This window comes from Perca fluviatilis, chromosome 11 (genome assembly GCF_010015445.1).
Source record: "Perca fluviatilis chromosome 11, GENO_Pfluv_1.0, whole genome shotgun sequence".
Classification (NCBI taxonomy): Eukaryota; Metazoa; Chordata; class Actinopteri; order Perciformes; family Percidae; genus Perca; species Perca fluviatilis.
The window spans coordinates 17,786,907-17,804,674 of record NC_053122.1 but is presented as its reverse complement, the minus strand read 5'-3'; the positions used below and the strand labels follow the sequence as shown (position 1 = coordinate 17,804,674).

Here is a 17,768-nt window from a genome sequence, read left to right as displayed (position 1 = left end):
GTCACACTTGTTGCTGATATTTAGATTGTCACACATCGAAAGCGACGCGTCATATTTATCAAACCAGGGGGACTGGACAAATATTTACTTCATCTTAAAATCTGTGACAAAAAAATCCTGCAGATGAAAGGGAGCAAGATAATTGGCAAGACATCATTGCAAATTGGAAGTTAAAAGGCCTGCGTTTCCTTCAAAACTTCACAGTAAAATGAATCCATTGATCTGACAAACCCAATTAAGTTATTAAATGATGATTACAAAATAAATGCTAACGTTTTGTCACCTTAATTTGGTTTGAACAAGGTCAATCACTGCCGCATGTCCCTTTGAAGCTTTAGAAGTGAGTGACTGCTCATCTGCTACCACCACAGGTCAGGCTGTCTCTAATCAATAGCCTCATCTCTTCCCTCAAAGAGTAAACTCATTGGAATGCTCCAGAGGCTTATGGGAGGAAGTACACACAGTCCTTGACCATGATATGCTGCTTAAAATGTAAATGACCCTCTGAATAATGGGACAAGTCAGCAATGAATATGCAGACGACCACAAATTAGTTTTGCTCATCTCATAAATAATTTTTGGGTTTTTGGCATTTTGGAGGACTCAAGCTTGTTGTTTCTCCACCAAAACCAGGCACCTTAATTAATTTAACCCTCGAGGCATGGAAAGTCCCTGCATCTATAACCTTGTTCCCTAGTATGCTTGGGTGATCTAACCACAAGTGAACAGCCACAAACACAGTTGAGAAACAATCAAGTTCAGACCACTCACGCCAGATTCTGATGTGGTCACCAATGTGGTTAGATAAATGTCCTGAGCCAGCGTCAGGTACAATCCAGCCATTTTCTGATGGATCGATATCAGCTTTGAAAAACACTATCCATTCCCAATCCTTTATTGGCTACTGGTAGAGCAGTCAAGAATGGCCGACCATTACCAAACGCATCTACAATGATGATAGCGAGAAGATTGCAGTTACAATCAATTACTGAAGATTATTGGCATTCATTGGCAAGCGGAGCTGTTTGGGGAAGCAGATCTGCCACAGCAAATAAGAGGCATGGCAACAGTAGACTGATACTCCTTACTTTATGAACTTCATATAAAACTATACAGTACACAATATACGGAATATAATATGAAACCATCAAAGAAAAGCAGTAATGATGACTATAGTGTGTTATTGCAGAGCTATGCAGCTGTCAAAGATATTTAAAATGCTTTATCGATCTTAAATTAGGCCCACTTAAATGTGTGTGTGCACTCTGAGCTGCATTATCTACGAAATTCTATGTATCAGATTGGATTCAACCCAACATCAAAGGACTAGTGGGCTGATCAAAATAAAAAGGTAGTAGGTCTGAGCATAGCCTTGTATCATCTGTCATCAAAACTTCCAACCCCACTAATAAATTACTTTTCTGTGGACTTCTGTGAACAAAACAACGTGTAGCCAGTTGTAGTTCTGTAGGCTGTTGTTTTATGTCCTATTCAGGCTTTACAGTTGCCCTTTAAACGTTTAATACGTTTTACAGTGTTCCCTACTTTCTCAGAAAGAGGCTATTAGAACTCCAATTCATTTTTCAATTAAAAAAAAATAATCTTACTTAATCCCAACTGGACTTTACTTTGATGTTTGTTTGTTTGTTTTTGGTGCTTCCTTTGGCAGATAAAGTATGCCTGCACATTACTTCTACATCAGATCAAAGTGCCTGGCTGCTTTGTGCAGGTACAAAAGCGTAGATAAGACTATGTTATTTGGCGATGCTGCTGAACATTATTGGGGAGTCTTGTTATTAGGCAATTGTGCTTAGTGTGGTCAACACATTGTGCTTGCCTCAGTTTTTAGAACAAAGAGCTGAATATAAAATAAGGCATGTTGACAGTCGCTACACTCTTGTGAAAAGACAAGAATAAAATGCTAGATCAACCCCATTTGTAAGCTTTGTTTGGGTGGGCATGTCTTGACTTCTCCCTCTGTCACTTAGGAGTTTCTTCTGAAAAGCCATCATGGATACCACTATCAATGCACTTTTCCATTTACTTTGAAAATGTTCACTAAAAACACAGCAAAAGGGTGCATTTGGTGTTTTTTAAATTTTAATACCTGAATATCGCTGAATTATATACTACTAATATTACCTTGCTTTGAGTATCTCGAATCTATAGACACATTATTTATTTATTTATTATTTTATATGTGTCTATATCCAGAATGGAAATACTCATCATATTCACTATTTCGTGCACAAAACATGTGGCTAGTCTTTACTATGTTCCATTGAAGAAGAGGACAAGACAAGGATTAACCCTACCCTGGGAGTTCTCTAACTTGGCCCACATCACATGAGGTGAATTAGCACAGAAGACTACATAGCAAAGTAAGGAAAGGGGAGAAAAACAAGCTAATCAACATGCAGAGACAGGAAGCCGAGTGAGTCCGAGTCAAGCTGCCAGGCCGCCAGATAAAGATCTGTCTGACACGTAGCCTTTAATAAATTAATTCAAAACATTCAAAAAAAAATTTTTTTTGCCCTTTTAAAATTTTAATTTTAAAACCAAAGCACAAAAAAAACAACTGTGCTGATCCTCTAGAGTTCCAGTGACTCCTTTGAGAGAAGAGACGCGAGCTCCCTCTCTGCTTTTATGTAGATCTTACGTAACAATGGTGAAACAGGACTGGGAATCTTCTAATGGGATGGACTGCAACACTAGAAGCAGGTGATGTTTGCTAAAACATTCCCTGTCAGTTTGCATTTTAAACGCTTCACAAAGTAAGTCAAATCCGGTTTGTGCAACCCTTGTTTGCAGTCTGACTTTCCCGCCCCCTGGTTCTGCCAGTGCCTGCTATTTTGATGAGAAAAGGCTAAACACAATCCCAGGAAAGGACATGCTTGATGTGAAAACAGACTGATGCCTGCGTGCATGTGAAGCCTTCTCTGTGTAATGCAAAGGAACCAGCGTGGGAATCAGACAGGAGTTTGTCCGACTTATAAAGGACTAGAAAATTCATAGCCTTTCTGAGGGGCTCAGTGAATGTGCCTGCCACGTTAATTGCTTTGTGACAATTGAAGGCTTTAAATAAATCTGCACCATTTCAAGTGACTGAAGCTTTTTCAAACATTCTCAGTTTACTTTGTCAATTAATTATCTCAAATATTGTACGCAACATGACCTGGCTGAAAGTAGAACTTCAGAACTGCTGGGAAGCTCCAAAGCTCAGACATGGATATAAGGCTTATTAGTGAGGAAGACACACAAAGCAATCAGCAGCCTTTCTTAAGACTCAACTATCCAGAAGGGCTTAACTACACTATTCCACACTATTTCAGATAGAAAAATTGTATCTTCAGATTCAAGATTAAAAGGAACTTCTTCCAGAAATGTATATTTCTCTGAAGGTGGTTCCTACTTCATGTCAAGGATAAGGTTCATATCTCTATATAGGCATTGACAAAGAAAGATATTGGTGGGAAACTGCTTATCCTTGTGCTTGACGTATTAGGAACAATAGGCTATTTCTTTTACTCCACAACTTTGGTGTCATAAATTTGGTTCTTTGGTTTTCTCTCCTAAATACATGGCCAGAGTAAACTTAAACTGAAGATGCACAGATTGTGAGCACTAAAGTGAGGAGGTGTGAGTATACATGTGAGTTTGTGTGCATGTCCGTGCATGCAGTGGTGGTGGGGGCTCATACCTATGCTGAAAAAGAGAGCCAAACCGCACAGTGCATCTTGAGCTATAAATCAGTGCCCTGGTCAACCGGGCCAAGAGCATTTTCAAACCCATTTGCAGGAGATAATGCCAGCTATTCCTCCCAGCCCAAGGGACAGGAGAGCCAGCCTCATGAATCATTGCCCTTTTAGACGAGCTGCAGCATGGATCTCACCTTGCTATGTCCATAGGGTTCTCTTGACTCTTCCTGGTAGGTAGAAACAAAGGGTGGCAGTGGAGGAAAATGTTTGAACTATGACCAAGGAGCTCCAAAAATCAAGTTATGAAGCATAATAGCTACGTGCGTAAAACGTAAAAAAAAAGCGGTTAAGAAAATAAAGATGGAAGGGCCACCTCTACAGCAAACTATTGTCAAGCTGTTTTCACATATGAACTCCGGATTATGTCCGAGGAATTAGGTCCCGACATAGTCCAGATTTTCCCTTTTACACATGTAGCACACAACATAAGATTTTCCGTGTCAGATGCGTTCTCGCTTATTGGACATACTCTGTTTGATTTAGACGAGGGGGTGGCGCTGGGTAGAGCGTGCAGCAGACCGCCTCACAGAGCCGTTCATTCGGACATTTGCGTTCTCACATACAGCTCCGCTGGGTTATGTCTAGCTATTTTCAGGTTTGCAGTGCATGTCTGAAAGCGGCTTTAGTCTGCTGGGTAGGAATACAATATTGCCAAATGCCTAAATAAGTACTTTATTTCAAAGCTCAAAACAACTGCATCCATATTAAAGCTGCTGTAGGTAAGATTGTGAAGATCCAGGACTTCGCCAACAAATTTGAACATCGACAACTTCTCAGTCCCTCCCCCCCAGTGGCGATTTCTTTAAGACTGCAAGGGAAGCTCAGCTTCCACTAAAATGTCTAAAATTTAAATGGTCAAATATGTACTATTGTGTTAACATTTTATTGAGTAAAATGCGTTAGAATACGTTAATCTCGAAGACGAGTTGGTTCAGAATTGGCTGACTCCATTTCCTTCTCATACATTCCTGTAGCGTCTCAGTGCATTTCCCCGTTGAAGCCTAGCGTCCGTTGACTTCAATGGGACTGATTTGAGCAGTTTTTTTCAGCGCTTCGAAAATAGACGGTCATTGGATAAATGCTGCGATTATGTCCTGCCCACGGACGCTCAGCGTCTCTGGGGGTCAATGGAGCAGGGGGCTGGCCTGGACGCTGGGCTTCTGCGTGATGATTGGAGGGTCTGTTGAAGGACTGTATCTCCTTTTGATTGACAGCGATTTTGTACTATAAAAAGTCACCGAAACTGTACAACTTCAAGCAGAGCTCAGCTCAGTCCCATCGTGGATTTTACAAGTCTAGTTGGAAGACGAACTCCTGCAACCTGTTTCTTGGTATTTGCCTGGCGAAATTGCTAGCCAATTTTCATCATACATTTCATACAATTATACTCCACATTCCTTGTTTCAGTTTAACCTAATTCCTACATTTCCTCCTTCGAGTTTAATATCGTTTTGTTAGATGTTTGTTCATTCATTCATTCATACAGTAGGCTAGGCTAGTGTTGTAGGGGTGAGCTAGCCAGCTAGCAAACTGCACACGATGGCAGACAATGCTAATATTGTCGACCTGATTAGAAACTTAGAATAAAGCAGCAGGGTTAGATCAACACTTAAGATTGATTTAGTGCAAAAGACAGGGCAAAGTAATAGGTCTGTTCAGCTCTCCTGGTATGACAAAGTTAGCTGGCTGTGCTGTGACAAAGAAAATACTGCTGGCCATTCCTCTTGATGAAACCTTCCTGTGGATATTATAAATTATTATAATAATTACATTATTATTTATTATTATTATATAATTAAATTATTGCATTACTATTATATATAGTATAATATATAATAGTAATGCAATATATATATATATATATATATGCAATATATATATATATATATATTATAATATTAACTTTACAATTTGTATGATGTAGGCCAAAAATGAGCTTCCCCTCTTTGAATGACCAGCAGCCGCCACTGCTCCCCCCTTTCTGCTGCAGCCCAAACCGTCTTCCACACAACGGAGTTTGACAGAACTGCCTAGGCATGTCAGACAACATGTTCAATAACTAAACACTAACACAACGTTAACTTTACTCACCAACAGTAAAACGATACTAACTAGCAGGCTACCGTTAGCCATTTCAGCATCATATCAGACCGACCACTGTGCAAACGTTAGTATTATCCTCACCAATGTAGCTTTGTGGACTTTTGACTACTAATAACCAAGTGAAAGATAAATCATTCATGGTAATTATGTTACCTGTCGAGAAGAAATGTGGCTACATCTGCATCGTTCTTCAGATCTTTAAAATCCTGCAGCTCACGCCACCTCTGAAAAGCCACTCCAATATTCACCGGAGTTTGGGGAAACCTTTCTGCAGGTCGTGCGCAGGGAGGGGAGAGGGGAGAACGCTATATATGCGTGTGCCTGAGCAGTGATTGACAGGCATATAGACCACCCCTGTGGCCCTGATTGGAGAAAATCAACCGGGAGCGGTGGAATTTTGCCAATGGCACTACAGGCTGTAGGAGGTGCCAGAGGAGCTGTTTTTTATTTTTATTTTACATAATTCATGTAGTTCTACTGGAACATAGGGTCAGTTTCAGCAAATATGACAGAAAGTTAGTTTAATAAGACTTACCTACTGCATCTTTAAGTAAGGATTTTGCGTTAGTTCATTAAATGACAAATGTGCCGTGCCTATGTCTGTGTTTTAGTGCAACAGAATAGAATCAGGCAATTTTACTGAGTGAGTATTGACTTTCAATAAAGTCATTAAATAAATGATTAAATAATTAATTAATGCAAATGTATACAACTTACATATACAAGAATTCCCTATGGTTTTTAGTGACATGGTTAAACATTTCTGGCTCAAGTATTCTGGGCTGATGTATGGGGAATTGTTAAATGTTCTTTCATTAAACCTCTTTTGGACAGGCCTACCTTCTCCTTATCCACATAACTTACAATGGATCAAAACTAGGATCACTCTAAATCCACGTTTCTGAATCTGATCAGGCATGTAGTTAGAGATGATCAGGTGTCATGCCATAGGATTTTATGTGCTTTTATGGCACATTTATTTTAATGTGTATTTAATAGAGATGCACCGATTTAGCCAGGCAACGCTACAATTGACAACATAAGTTATGTGAGTTACAGTTCTCAAGGACGCACGCACACACGGACGCAACAGCATAGTCTCTTTTTTTTGTTGGATATTGGATGTGAAAAGAAGGAAATGGTTCTAACATTGCACTTTAGATGTGTGTGAATTTCCCACACCAGGAGTAATTTATATAGTTCTATTTTATAGTGATCCATTATCTGTTAATTTGTTCGGTGCTAAATGTTCTATTAAAGAAAAGATAGAAAATAAATATTTGTGTGTGCTGTAAAGTGGTTAGAAAAAATGAAATCAGAATCGGCATATATTTAATATATGTTTGTGTCTTGTGTAATGGCATATGTATTTTGTATGGCATCGTTTTTCTTTTAATAAAACTCCATCTAGCAATAAACACTGCAAATTAGCTCAGGCTGTAAATGCTATGATATGTAGTATTTGAGGTTTTAGGGAATGCACTTTGCTTGTATATCTGTCCCTATAAATATAAACATAAAAAATAGGTATTTATATAAAGGACCTACCATGCCCATGGATGTGCTGCAGTGGAACATAACCTGTAGACCTTGCTGAAATGAAAAGCAGCCTTTTATCTAGTGTCCATAAACATTAAATATACCTTCCCTTCCCTCCATCACCTAAACCATTCTATAACTTCATGCTGTGATATTCAATTACTTTCTGACTACAGTTAGGGAACTTCCACAGCTAAGTACAACACTGTGTAACCTTGAAACATACTTATTGTGAGTCTGATGAATGCTGGTAATGTGCAACTACGTGCTGGGTAATCTATATTATCATAGCCCTTATTTATATATAAACAGGACACAGGAAACAACTTATCATTTCTGTGTACATTCCATTTAAAGAAAGTTCAAAAGTCCCGGTGATTCTTTATTGCCTGTTACTTCATTTAGGACTTGTTCAGAGATATGCAAGTGGGACAGTAAACCATGTCTCTAATGGAAAGTATTACAAATTTCACTTTCAAATAGTATGTAATTAATTTAAGTATTATCCACAGAGTTTCCGTATATAAAAAAAACATTTTAATATGGTATGTGTCTTATACTGAAAAAGGTATATTGTAAAAAATTAAGCATGCAATTAGTTATACAGTACACCACTAATATGTATGGGCTAAATGGACCAAATAGTGATAAAGATTGCAACATTATTTTCAATTTAGTATTTAAAATCTCATGATTTTATTCTACATTTGCATGACATTGGGTGGTATGTTTTAGTATTTTACTTAAAACCCTAAAAATATTGAAATATATCTGTTTATTTATTTATATATAGGTTATAGAGTAGAGGAGAATAAACACACATGCATTCTTGTGAAATTTTGATCGTGTTAACTATCTCAAATTCATTCCATTTACTTACACTTGTACACTTGTAAACAGCACAGACCTTAAAGATACATGATTGGCTTCTTTACAGTCTGACCATATGAAACGTTGTTTCCATATTTCAGCATTTGACCAGCACAAGCTGTAGCCCTGAGAGTAAATTATTTACAGTAAGTAGCCTCTTACTAAAGTCTTTAAATTTGTTTCTAGTTGTGAGAACAGCACTCTTTAAGCCTTGCTCAGTCCTTAATTCAGTCACTGAATTATTGCATTACATGGCTTTATTAGAGTCACTTGTCTTCACTTGTGTCATACATTCACATTTAATCAAATCACGGCATCTTGAAAAACATCTCCAACACTAGCTGTGGAGGCTCTCAAGACAGTCGACGCTTAAAGCAAAAGCCACAGGCCAAGGCAGCATTTGGACAGCAGGGGAAATATTGCAAATTAAGCACCATATGCACAGTTATAAGTTATGTATTAAACTTAGTAGAGATTTAATATTAAAAAAAATGTAGAGTGAAGAAATCTTCAGACTGGCATGAGTAAAATCGTGTTTATTTACATAAGTGTGCCATCTTTATTTTCTGTTCTTACTTATTCATTGCTTGACCATGAGCTCCAGTGTGACATGATGACATGCTGTCAACACTAATGGTCTATGATGGCATCAAGGCTCTGTCAGGAGGAAACACTACTATAGGTGCTCAGAGCCAAGGCCCTTGGTAGCCCTCCACGGACGAAGAGCTGACATCTTTGTCCCTCACTGCCAAAGTGCCCTGCCTCCACTCCCTAAAATCCTATCCATCTGCCCTATCAGCGGGGCAGACACAATGCAAGGCATGCACTTTTTCCTCATTCACTGTTGTGCTTTAGCACGCCCAGCTAGTGGCAATAAGGGTTCCTGTGTCAGAGTCTTCACTGCTACAATCAACACATGGTCAGCTAATCATTTTTGTTTCTGTAAGCAAAAACAATTGCTTTTGACTTGTCTTGACACAATGCCCATAAAAGTCAGCCTTCTAAAACTATTAGGGTTCCAACTTCATAAACTATCTTTACCCCTTCCATAAGCTAAAAGCAACATGGTGGAGTGGCTTGACAGTGGCCTGACAGTGTCTTGATACTGATTTCTAGCCTAATCCTTTTTTTCTAACAGTCAGCATGATTTTTGCACCTGAAAGTGCACACAAAATCTCTGACTGTCCATGTGCTTGTATAACTGTATACTTGCCAAAACTGGTAATGGCTTGGACAGATATTCCCTTGAGGGAAGGAGCTTTTAGAGAAAAAAAAAACACAGGGAAAAACTATGATGTGCTGACATCCTTCCAATGAAAGAAAGAGTGCTCGCTAAAACTTGCAAAGTCATGATTGATTCTCTAACAACATAAATAAAGAATAGCCTTATGACTGTCAAATGTCAAATATTTGTATCCCATTATCAGTTATGCAGCAAGTGTTACAGCATGTTAAGTGTCAATAGTGAATAATAATGAAGTAAATGCGAGAAGATGAGAAGGATGTTTTCAACCTTTCAAAAGGATAGGTTTGCTTGCCTGCCCTGCTAATATGAAATAATGTTCCTAAATCCAGGCCAAGTTCAGTGTGAAAACTGACTCATTGTTCATTGCATTCAATGTTTACGCTATATAAGCTATGTGAATTTGTCAAATGTCTTCCATTTTTGAAACATGGAGTTATGTGCCATTTAAGTCCAGCCTCAAGACAGCTGACTGTCTGACCTTCATGCAATGTTGTGTGTGTGTGTGTGTGTGTGTGTGTGCATGTGTGTGTGCATGTGTGTGTGCATGTGTGTGTGTTCTAATTAGATAAGAGCCTGAAAAGAGTAGGTTGACAATGACAAGGAAAATGAATGACACCAGCCAGTGAGCCGTTGCTCCATTTGTCTGCATCGAGCGTTTGTCTGAAGTGAAAGAGTGCGTCATCTGTGAACTTCTGCTGACTGGGCAAAGCCAAGGCACTGAGGTGTTACATGCGCGTCGCGTGTTCCTGTCATTTCCCTGGTACATTTACCAATACACAAGATGTGATAAAACTGTCTACTGTGCCATCACCCAGGATGAGCATCCATACAGAATCTATGTTAGGACAAAAGACGTAATAACCCACAAGTGGCAACTGTAGGACATGAAGCTATTTGGGCTCTAATGATTCATAAAATCCACAGTTGGATTTGATGCATTACAGTGGCATCACCATTTGATATATTTTCAACACTGCAGCAATAATGACTGCCTGAGAATGAGTCTCATATTTCAATTCACACTCAACTTTATGAAAGTATACAACTATAATATTTGAGAGCGCAAAATTAAACAACATAGTGTTGTCCCATTTCAAGTGGCTTCTCAGCAGGATGACACAAAGCAACAGCAGCATTTTACAATGCAACAAAAACAACCACACGTGGTGTCAAAACAAGAGACATCACTTGAGCTGAACAACCACACCACTGTATTGTTTGACAGATATTGAGTAAAATGATATATGACTGAATAAAATAATAAATGGAACATGCCAGGCAGAGGCAGCAAAGCAAAGCAAAGCAACAAATCCTCACATTTAAGAAGCTGAAACCAGCAAAATATTTCATATTTTTGCTTAACGTTTAACCAATTAATTAAAAGGCTAATTATTTCTGGTCTAGAATGTTTCTTTTTCTATCACAAATACAGCAAGGTGAAGGTGATGAAAACACGTTTTTTTTTTTCCATCCCATGCTGCCAGCAGGCATGTCATGAGTAAGCACTAAACTTATTTAGCACACACAAACCTGTAAATACTATGTTTGGACAAAAACACGTGGCTGGATTAGCAATGTCTATGATGTTAAGACAAGTTTTGGTAAATATACTGCTAAATAAATTGATCTTTTTGTATCGTATCAACATCTTAACCATTTACAGCTGCAGTGAGCGTTCTACACAAACTGAAATGCTTCACATAATTACGCATACATGTCAGTGGAGAGAAGTAAAATATGCAACTAGACATGAAAGTATGCTTATATGGGAAACAATGACACATAATAAAACAATTACAACACCTGTACACAATCCACATTTAGGTGTGCCTCTGTGGTGAGAATGCAAAGCCATCTGGGACCAGCTGACATCACAGCGACAGCAGATGAATAGCAACAGTTTCTAAACTCACTCATTGACTGTAAATATGAATGGACAAACCATACGGTTCTGCAAAGTGCTGCAAATGCGGAAGTGCCTTCAATCTGCATTCTATCTGAATTCCAGCCGGGGGCGACACGTGCGGTTGCAAAAGGAGGTCGGTTATTGTAGAAGTCTTTGAGAAAGTGAGCCACTTCTCACTTGATTTATTACCTCAGTAAACATTTAACCACTAAACCAGTAGACCATTAAACATAATGAGTTTATGGTCTCAATCGCTAGTTTTAAGTCTTCTGCAACACAGAATGATTTTCATGTTTTGAATTATGGTCTCATTGATTTTAAAATCGGCGATGAAGCAGGGGGTGTTTTAGGGCGTGGCTATGATGTGTTTGCCAGTGAAAGTGTGTAACGTAAAGTGGCTCCTCCCTCACTCCTCCCCCTCGTCTAAAATCGCCACATCCGCAACCAGGATGACTGCGCCCGTAACGGCAAACTCGACGACTCATAGCAGATCTCCACAAACCAACGGGTGACATCACACATGCTCTGTCCATTAATATTAACAGTCACTACAGACTTTGGTATGCATACCAATAGGCGATTATATATGTGATTATGATATTCCACAGTTCCAATTCTCACATCAGAAAATCTCTCAACAGCAAAAAGAGCAGTGATATTTTTAAGCTGTCAGCAAGTAAAGCACTGAGAAAACCTTAACCTACTTCTTATCTTTTATATCTAAATTTGTGAATTTCCATTATATATAAATAATATATACAAAAATACAGCTTAATCTAGCAAACATTAAATGAGCATGCAACTCTAATGCTGACTGTGGTTATGGTGATGGTGTCTATCTTCACTTGATCACTTACTGTATGTTATGGTAATTGGTTAACAAAAACAAAAAGCAAAATTATCCAAATACAGATTGAGACCACCTTTGACCTTTTTGAAAACGGATAAAATGAAAGTAAAGGCACCATTAATGACTGTAACTGAACACAGACGGTGGTTGCTTCACAATAAAGCCACAGTCAATTATCTGTGTTGGAAAGCTTTTACTGTGAAGTAGCTGCAGCTAATGTTGAGCTTTACTTATTAACAGAAGCATTAACAGAATACTGACATCCTAAACGTTCAGCAATTCAATTTCAACATCCGTCAATTGTTGGTCTTTGCACTTTCTCTCCTCTTGCTCTTCAGCAGCACTTTTGACTCTGTAATGAGTTGTGTGTTTTTTAAGGATTAGGTGGTAAAAATGTAATTAAGTCTTCTTGTTCCATTTAAGTAATGGCTACCTTCTAACATTTGTTGATACAGAACAAGTGCAAGGAAGTCATAAGGTCTCGACACAGCAAATTGCCTGAGCCAATTTTCACAGAACTTGGACTGCAGTTCTGATTCACACACAATGGCTGGAGGAAAAAATAGCTCTACCACTTACTGAAAAGGCTGCATAATCCAAAGCATATGGACCCCCTATATCTAGCTGGTCCTTAAATTAAAAACAGGACTGATTAAAATGTGACCTTTCAATGTCGTCCATATTCACTACTTCACTCAGCTGCACCAACATACTTTGAAGTAAAGACAACAAATCACACAAGGATTGGATAAAAATAGGTCTCTCGTAGCGCAGGCCATTTTTAGGCTCTGTGTCTGTTTCCACTTTCCCCATTGCAGGGCTGCCCTGTAAAACATCAGTGTAAATGGTTTATAATGCCACCAGTGGACTCTGAAATGGGAGACCTGGTTTCAATCAGCAGTCAAATTGCTCCTACATTACCCTTGCAGACAGAGTAGTAAATCACTCTTTGCCTTTATGCTACTGACGGTAAGGAACAAGCATTGTTAAAACTCCACCAAGCGTGCTACTAAGAGCAGCCTGTCTCGATGTGGGGATGGGATGCAGGACAATGGAGGTTGCTTGTGGTGTTCATATAGACGCAAGAGTAAAACATCCTGATGTCTAAGCAGAAAAGCAGCACACTTCGTATCTGTAGCTGAATCTTGAAACCTACTGTAACTAGCCTGACTTGCAGCGTGAAACTTTAAGTTATAGTGGCTCCTGTAACCCCCATGTCCAAAAGAGCCTCATTACAACCAGTTTGAACCAGTTTGCCTAGTTAAAAAGAGTCCTTGGTTTCTCTGTGCCAACGCCCTGACAGTAGGCCAGTGAGGCATCTCAGAACAGTTATAATCCCCTATAAACCCAAGAAATGCTGATCCCGCCCACCACAGACCAACACACTCTGGGCAAAACCTCTCATTATAACTCCAAGGCCCTGAAATTATCAAAATTTTACCCATATGGAAAGCATGAGAAAGCATCAGTTGGGAGAGGGGTGTGCCGAGTGGTTTTTCAGCGTTTGGCCGCAGAGGAGCTGGTTTTCTTTAACAGCGCCATTCAGCCGTGCCCCTGCCAGGGAGCACCAGCATATGAGGAAGCTGAGGCAGATGCTCTGGCTACTAGCCCCAGACCAGGAATGCTAGGAAATACCCAAAACCACTACATACAAATGCTCACACAGGCCAGGGATTTACGCAGGACAACAAACACAACAGATACAGCATTACAAATGCGGGTAATCCATTTGAAGGAAGAATTTGTCATTCAGAAGTTTATAAAACAGGGTGGCCCTGTCACCAGTGTTCAAAATGCAACACTGGTTACTGGTGTCACTCCAACATTAGACCACGGGTCTTTTCATGAAGTTTAGGTGGCTGCAATGTCAGCTAGCTGATGTTTCCTAATTGTTACTATGTAGCCTAGCTTTTGCCAATATACGCCAAGCAGATGACGTCACCAGCTAAGGGCCTGGCTATTTTTTTTCACAGGCACTCTTTAAAAAAAAAATCCCAACAGACACCAAATGAACTGTTGACTCTTCTGGCAAGAAACAAAATAAGAAAGCCCTGTGGTTATCCATTGTGGGTCCCAAAGGAGTCAGGAGGGTTAGGTCAAATAAGTCATATGTCTTCTCTGGAGTATTAAGTAGGCCTAATAGCTTTTGGGAATGTGTCAGCATTCAGCAAATAAACACTAGTGCACAAACCATGGTAGAACATATTAACATATTGTACAGAAAATGCCCAAAAGTTCAGTGATTGTATAATGGCTTTCACAGCCCACAAAAAGAGAGAATAAACAGGAAAATAAATCAGGATACTCACAGTAAAGAAACCCTGCAGCTTTCCAACAACAGCTAGCCAACATGATTGAAGAAAACCTTAATACTTCAGCAGCATGGCACCTAACAGCACTGTCAACACAGGTTTAAATGATAAAATGTCTTTCCCCCTAGCCTAACTCTGAATCCTAGATCCAAACCATTTCTGAGATTCACTTACACTTAAGAAATTACAGTGAAACTGCTGCCTAATCGGCATTAGTATTAATGACTAAACTTGTGTTACAGCCCACATGCAAAAAACATATTTTATAGTAGGCTGTCCCACTGGGGCCTTTGCTGTGTCGGCTACAGCCTATAGGACAGTTAACTATCAAATGACCCTGAATCTAGAGTAGAAATACACTGTTTCACTTTCTTTTCAGTAGACAGGAGCTTAAGGTTAGAAACCCAAACATGCACAGCAGGGCCTGGGATTCAGTTGTAGAAAGCCTCTGATGCAATTCCAAGAAACTAACCCACCCTGTTTCATCCTGTTACAGTTTGGCTCATGGTTAGGTCCCTTCATTGTGTCTGTGACAGCTATAATCGGATTCATGTATTGATAAAGGATGGCCATGAGGCTAGTTTGCTTCCAAATCATTTCTTTAAATAAACCAAACAGGGCTGAGGGCTTGATGCAATGCCGAGAATCTTTCTGTGCATCCATCCTGTGTAAAAAAAAAGAAAAGAAAAAGAAAACTCCCCCTATTTTAGATCTGTTCCAGACCTGAGGAGGGCTTAGGCTCAGATAAAGTGGCGCACCTACAAAAGCTGTCACGAAAAAATGCTTTTACAATTGAATTCTTTAATGCATGATTGCTGAAATGTATGCTTTCCCCTCAGCTGCAAGGAGAAAATGCATGACATCAAACCTGTCTTCACGGCCAGTGCTGCAGCAATAGTGACTTTTAAGGGCAGATGAATGACATACATCACAAGAGCTTTTGAAACTGATCGGCATACAAGAACTCGAATGCCTGTCTCTGGTAATGATAAATAAAGAAAGAGAATTTCATCTGCCGGAGGCGCTCAGGCGCTGCTGACATGGTCACGCACTCGCACGCGCACACATTAAGGGAAAAGGCAGGTTGGAGAGAGCTATAATGGCTTGGACCTTATGGCAAAGCATTTCTAATATAAGGTCAAAAATGGGAGTAAATCCTTACATTGCAATTAGACAAAAAAATAGAGTGACGACAGGCTCACACCCCACAGACCACCACTGCTCCTATTATTATTTCATTAGTGATTCTCGACAGCTTTTCTGCTTGATTAAAGATTTCATCCCTGTAAAGACTACTGCTAACGTTACGTCAATGTGCTCACTGAAAAGTGCCTGCGCTCAGTTTATTGCCAACTCTGAGCAGGTTTGTATAACGAAAATCACTTTGTAAAATAAGTGATTGAGACGAAAAGTATGCTGCTCCTTTCCCCATCCACATTAATGTAACGTTTTGTGGATATTTTGTAAATATGAAGACCAAATATTTATGTGAGACTCATTCAAATAGACGAGTTATTTTTGCTCATGTCATTCCGTATTTAAATAAAAGTTATTGCTAGCTATACATTCAGGGTTAGCACAAATAAAAACAGCAACAAACTGTATGTGGCTGTCTGGCGTTAGCCGAACACCGATTTGGCCAGACAGAGCCGACTTACAATATCAACCGTTAACGTTATAGGCTACCTTTAAAAAGCATTTTCTAAGTAATTCCAGTTTATAAAACACGCCAAACAAACAGATAAATGAATGCAAGTTCGCTAACGACAAAGCTAAAAGCTGCGTCTCAAGTTCAATGGGGGGACATTGAAAAAAGATAACGGTGCACTTACTGAATCTCCTCTTTGTCACCGCCGTTGGCATTTCTCTCCTTCTCTGAACCACTGCGTTTAGTCCTGTCTTCAGTTTGTAGCCAGCACAAAAAAATCCACTTTATGTAATTAACAGCCGCGAAACACAAGAGTTAGAACCAACCCAGAGAGTAAAAGAGAAGAGGGGGAAAAGATACGAGTCCACAGCCAGAGGAACACGAGGTCCTATATCCCGGTCGGCCGACCGGGGTCGTGGATACTGGATCTATTCGTGGCAGCTCCGTGTCTCGCTGCTAACGGGTTAACGTCAGCTTCGCTTAAGTGTTGAGTGTCGCTGCCTGCGCGCAAGAAGGCGAGAACAAATGTTATTTCTTCTTTTGCAAGTACAATTCTTCTTTTGCAAGTTATATGTAAGCACAAGTCTGTATACAGCTCCCCCCCAGAAGGAGCTGTGGAAGGTAGGGAGTTGTTACGTCTCTCCCTTCACAGACAGTCACGCTTCTTTCTGCCTCTGTGGAGAAAACACATACAGGTCGGTCAGCAGGATTTTCGGATTCACTCGGCTACACTCGCTGCTGTGTCCATTCATCCCTGCCCCTCAAGTCCTGCAGCCTCTGGAAACATGCACTAGACACAAGCGGATACTCATACTCGTGATTTTTATTTCTCTGTTTATACTAAGCACCCGGTAAAAAGAGACAATGAACCCATATTTGCAACGAGGTAACTTTGCATAAGGTGAATTTTGGAAGTAAATTATGATTTAGGAGATATGACGGGAGGTTGGAGAGACAACCCAGGGTAGGCTATATACAAACTTTTTAATACATTCACTCATTATGACAGTGGAATTAAGCTATTCCTCATTTTCCTGGGGACCCCCTCCAGGTGGTCCCCAGGCCCCACTGTGGGAGCCTGTGCAATAAACAAAGTCATGAATCATCACTGAGAATAGAAATTTATAAATACTGCCCTATTATCCCCATTTTCTAGAGCAAATAAAATGCATCTACAGCCTCACTCCCCATCCTCATCCTTGCTATCACCTTGTGAAGACTCAGGACAATCTAATTCATAATTTATACGTGCAGGCCAACTTTCTGGCTCTTTCACCAGTACTTGAAATAGTTTTTTAACACAGCATTGGGAGAGGGTTTCAGAAAATATTCCTCACGGTTCAGTGACACACAGACATGTTATGAAGCTGTCTTTAACAGGAATAGGAATGCTTTAATGATTTGCAACTTATTCACATTTGAATATTAAAAAAGATATTAAGGGGTACCTGGTTAGCTCACCTGGTAGAGCAGGCGCCCATATATAGAGGTTTACTACTCGATGCTGCGGCCGCAGGTTCAACTCTGACCTGCGGC

The 17,768-nt window shown here is 39.7% G+C and overlaps 1 protein-coding gene across 26 annotated transcripts in view; it reads right to left on the bottom strand.

Annotated features, from left to right (window-relative positions):
• LOC120567749 (receptor-type tyrosine-protein phosphatase F) overlaps positions 1-16,890 on the bottom strand; it is a 179,909-nt gene extending 163,019 nt beyond the window's left edge. For 17 of the 26 annotated variants that reach the window (XM_039814731.1, XM_039814741.1, XM_039814733.1 and 14 more), the window contains exon 1: positions 16,417-16,890. The gene's annotated coding sequence lies outside the window, so the exon portion shown is untranslated. The remainder of the gene's footprint in view (positions 1-16,416) is intronic. The other 9 variants (XM_039814748.1, XM_039814758.1, XM_039814743.1 and 6 more) reach the window with 1 other exon arrangement.
• Positions 16,891-17,768: the final 878 nt, after the last annotated feature.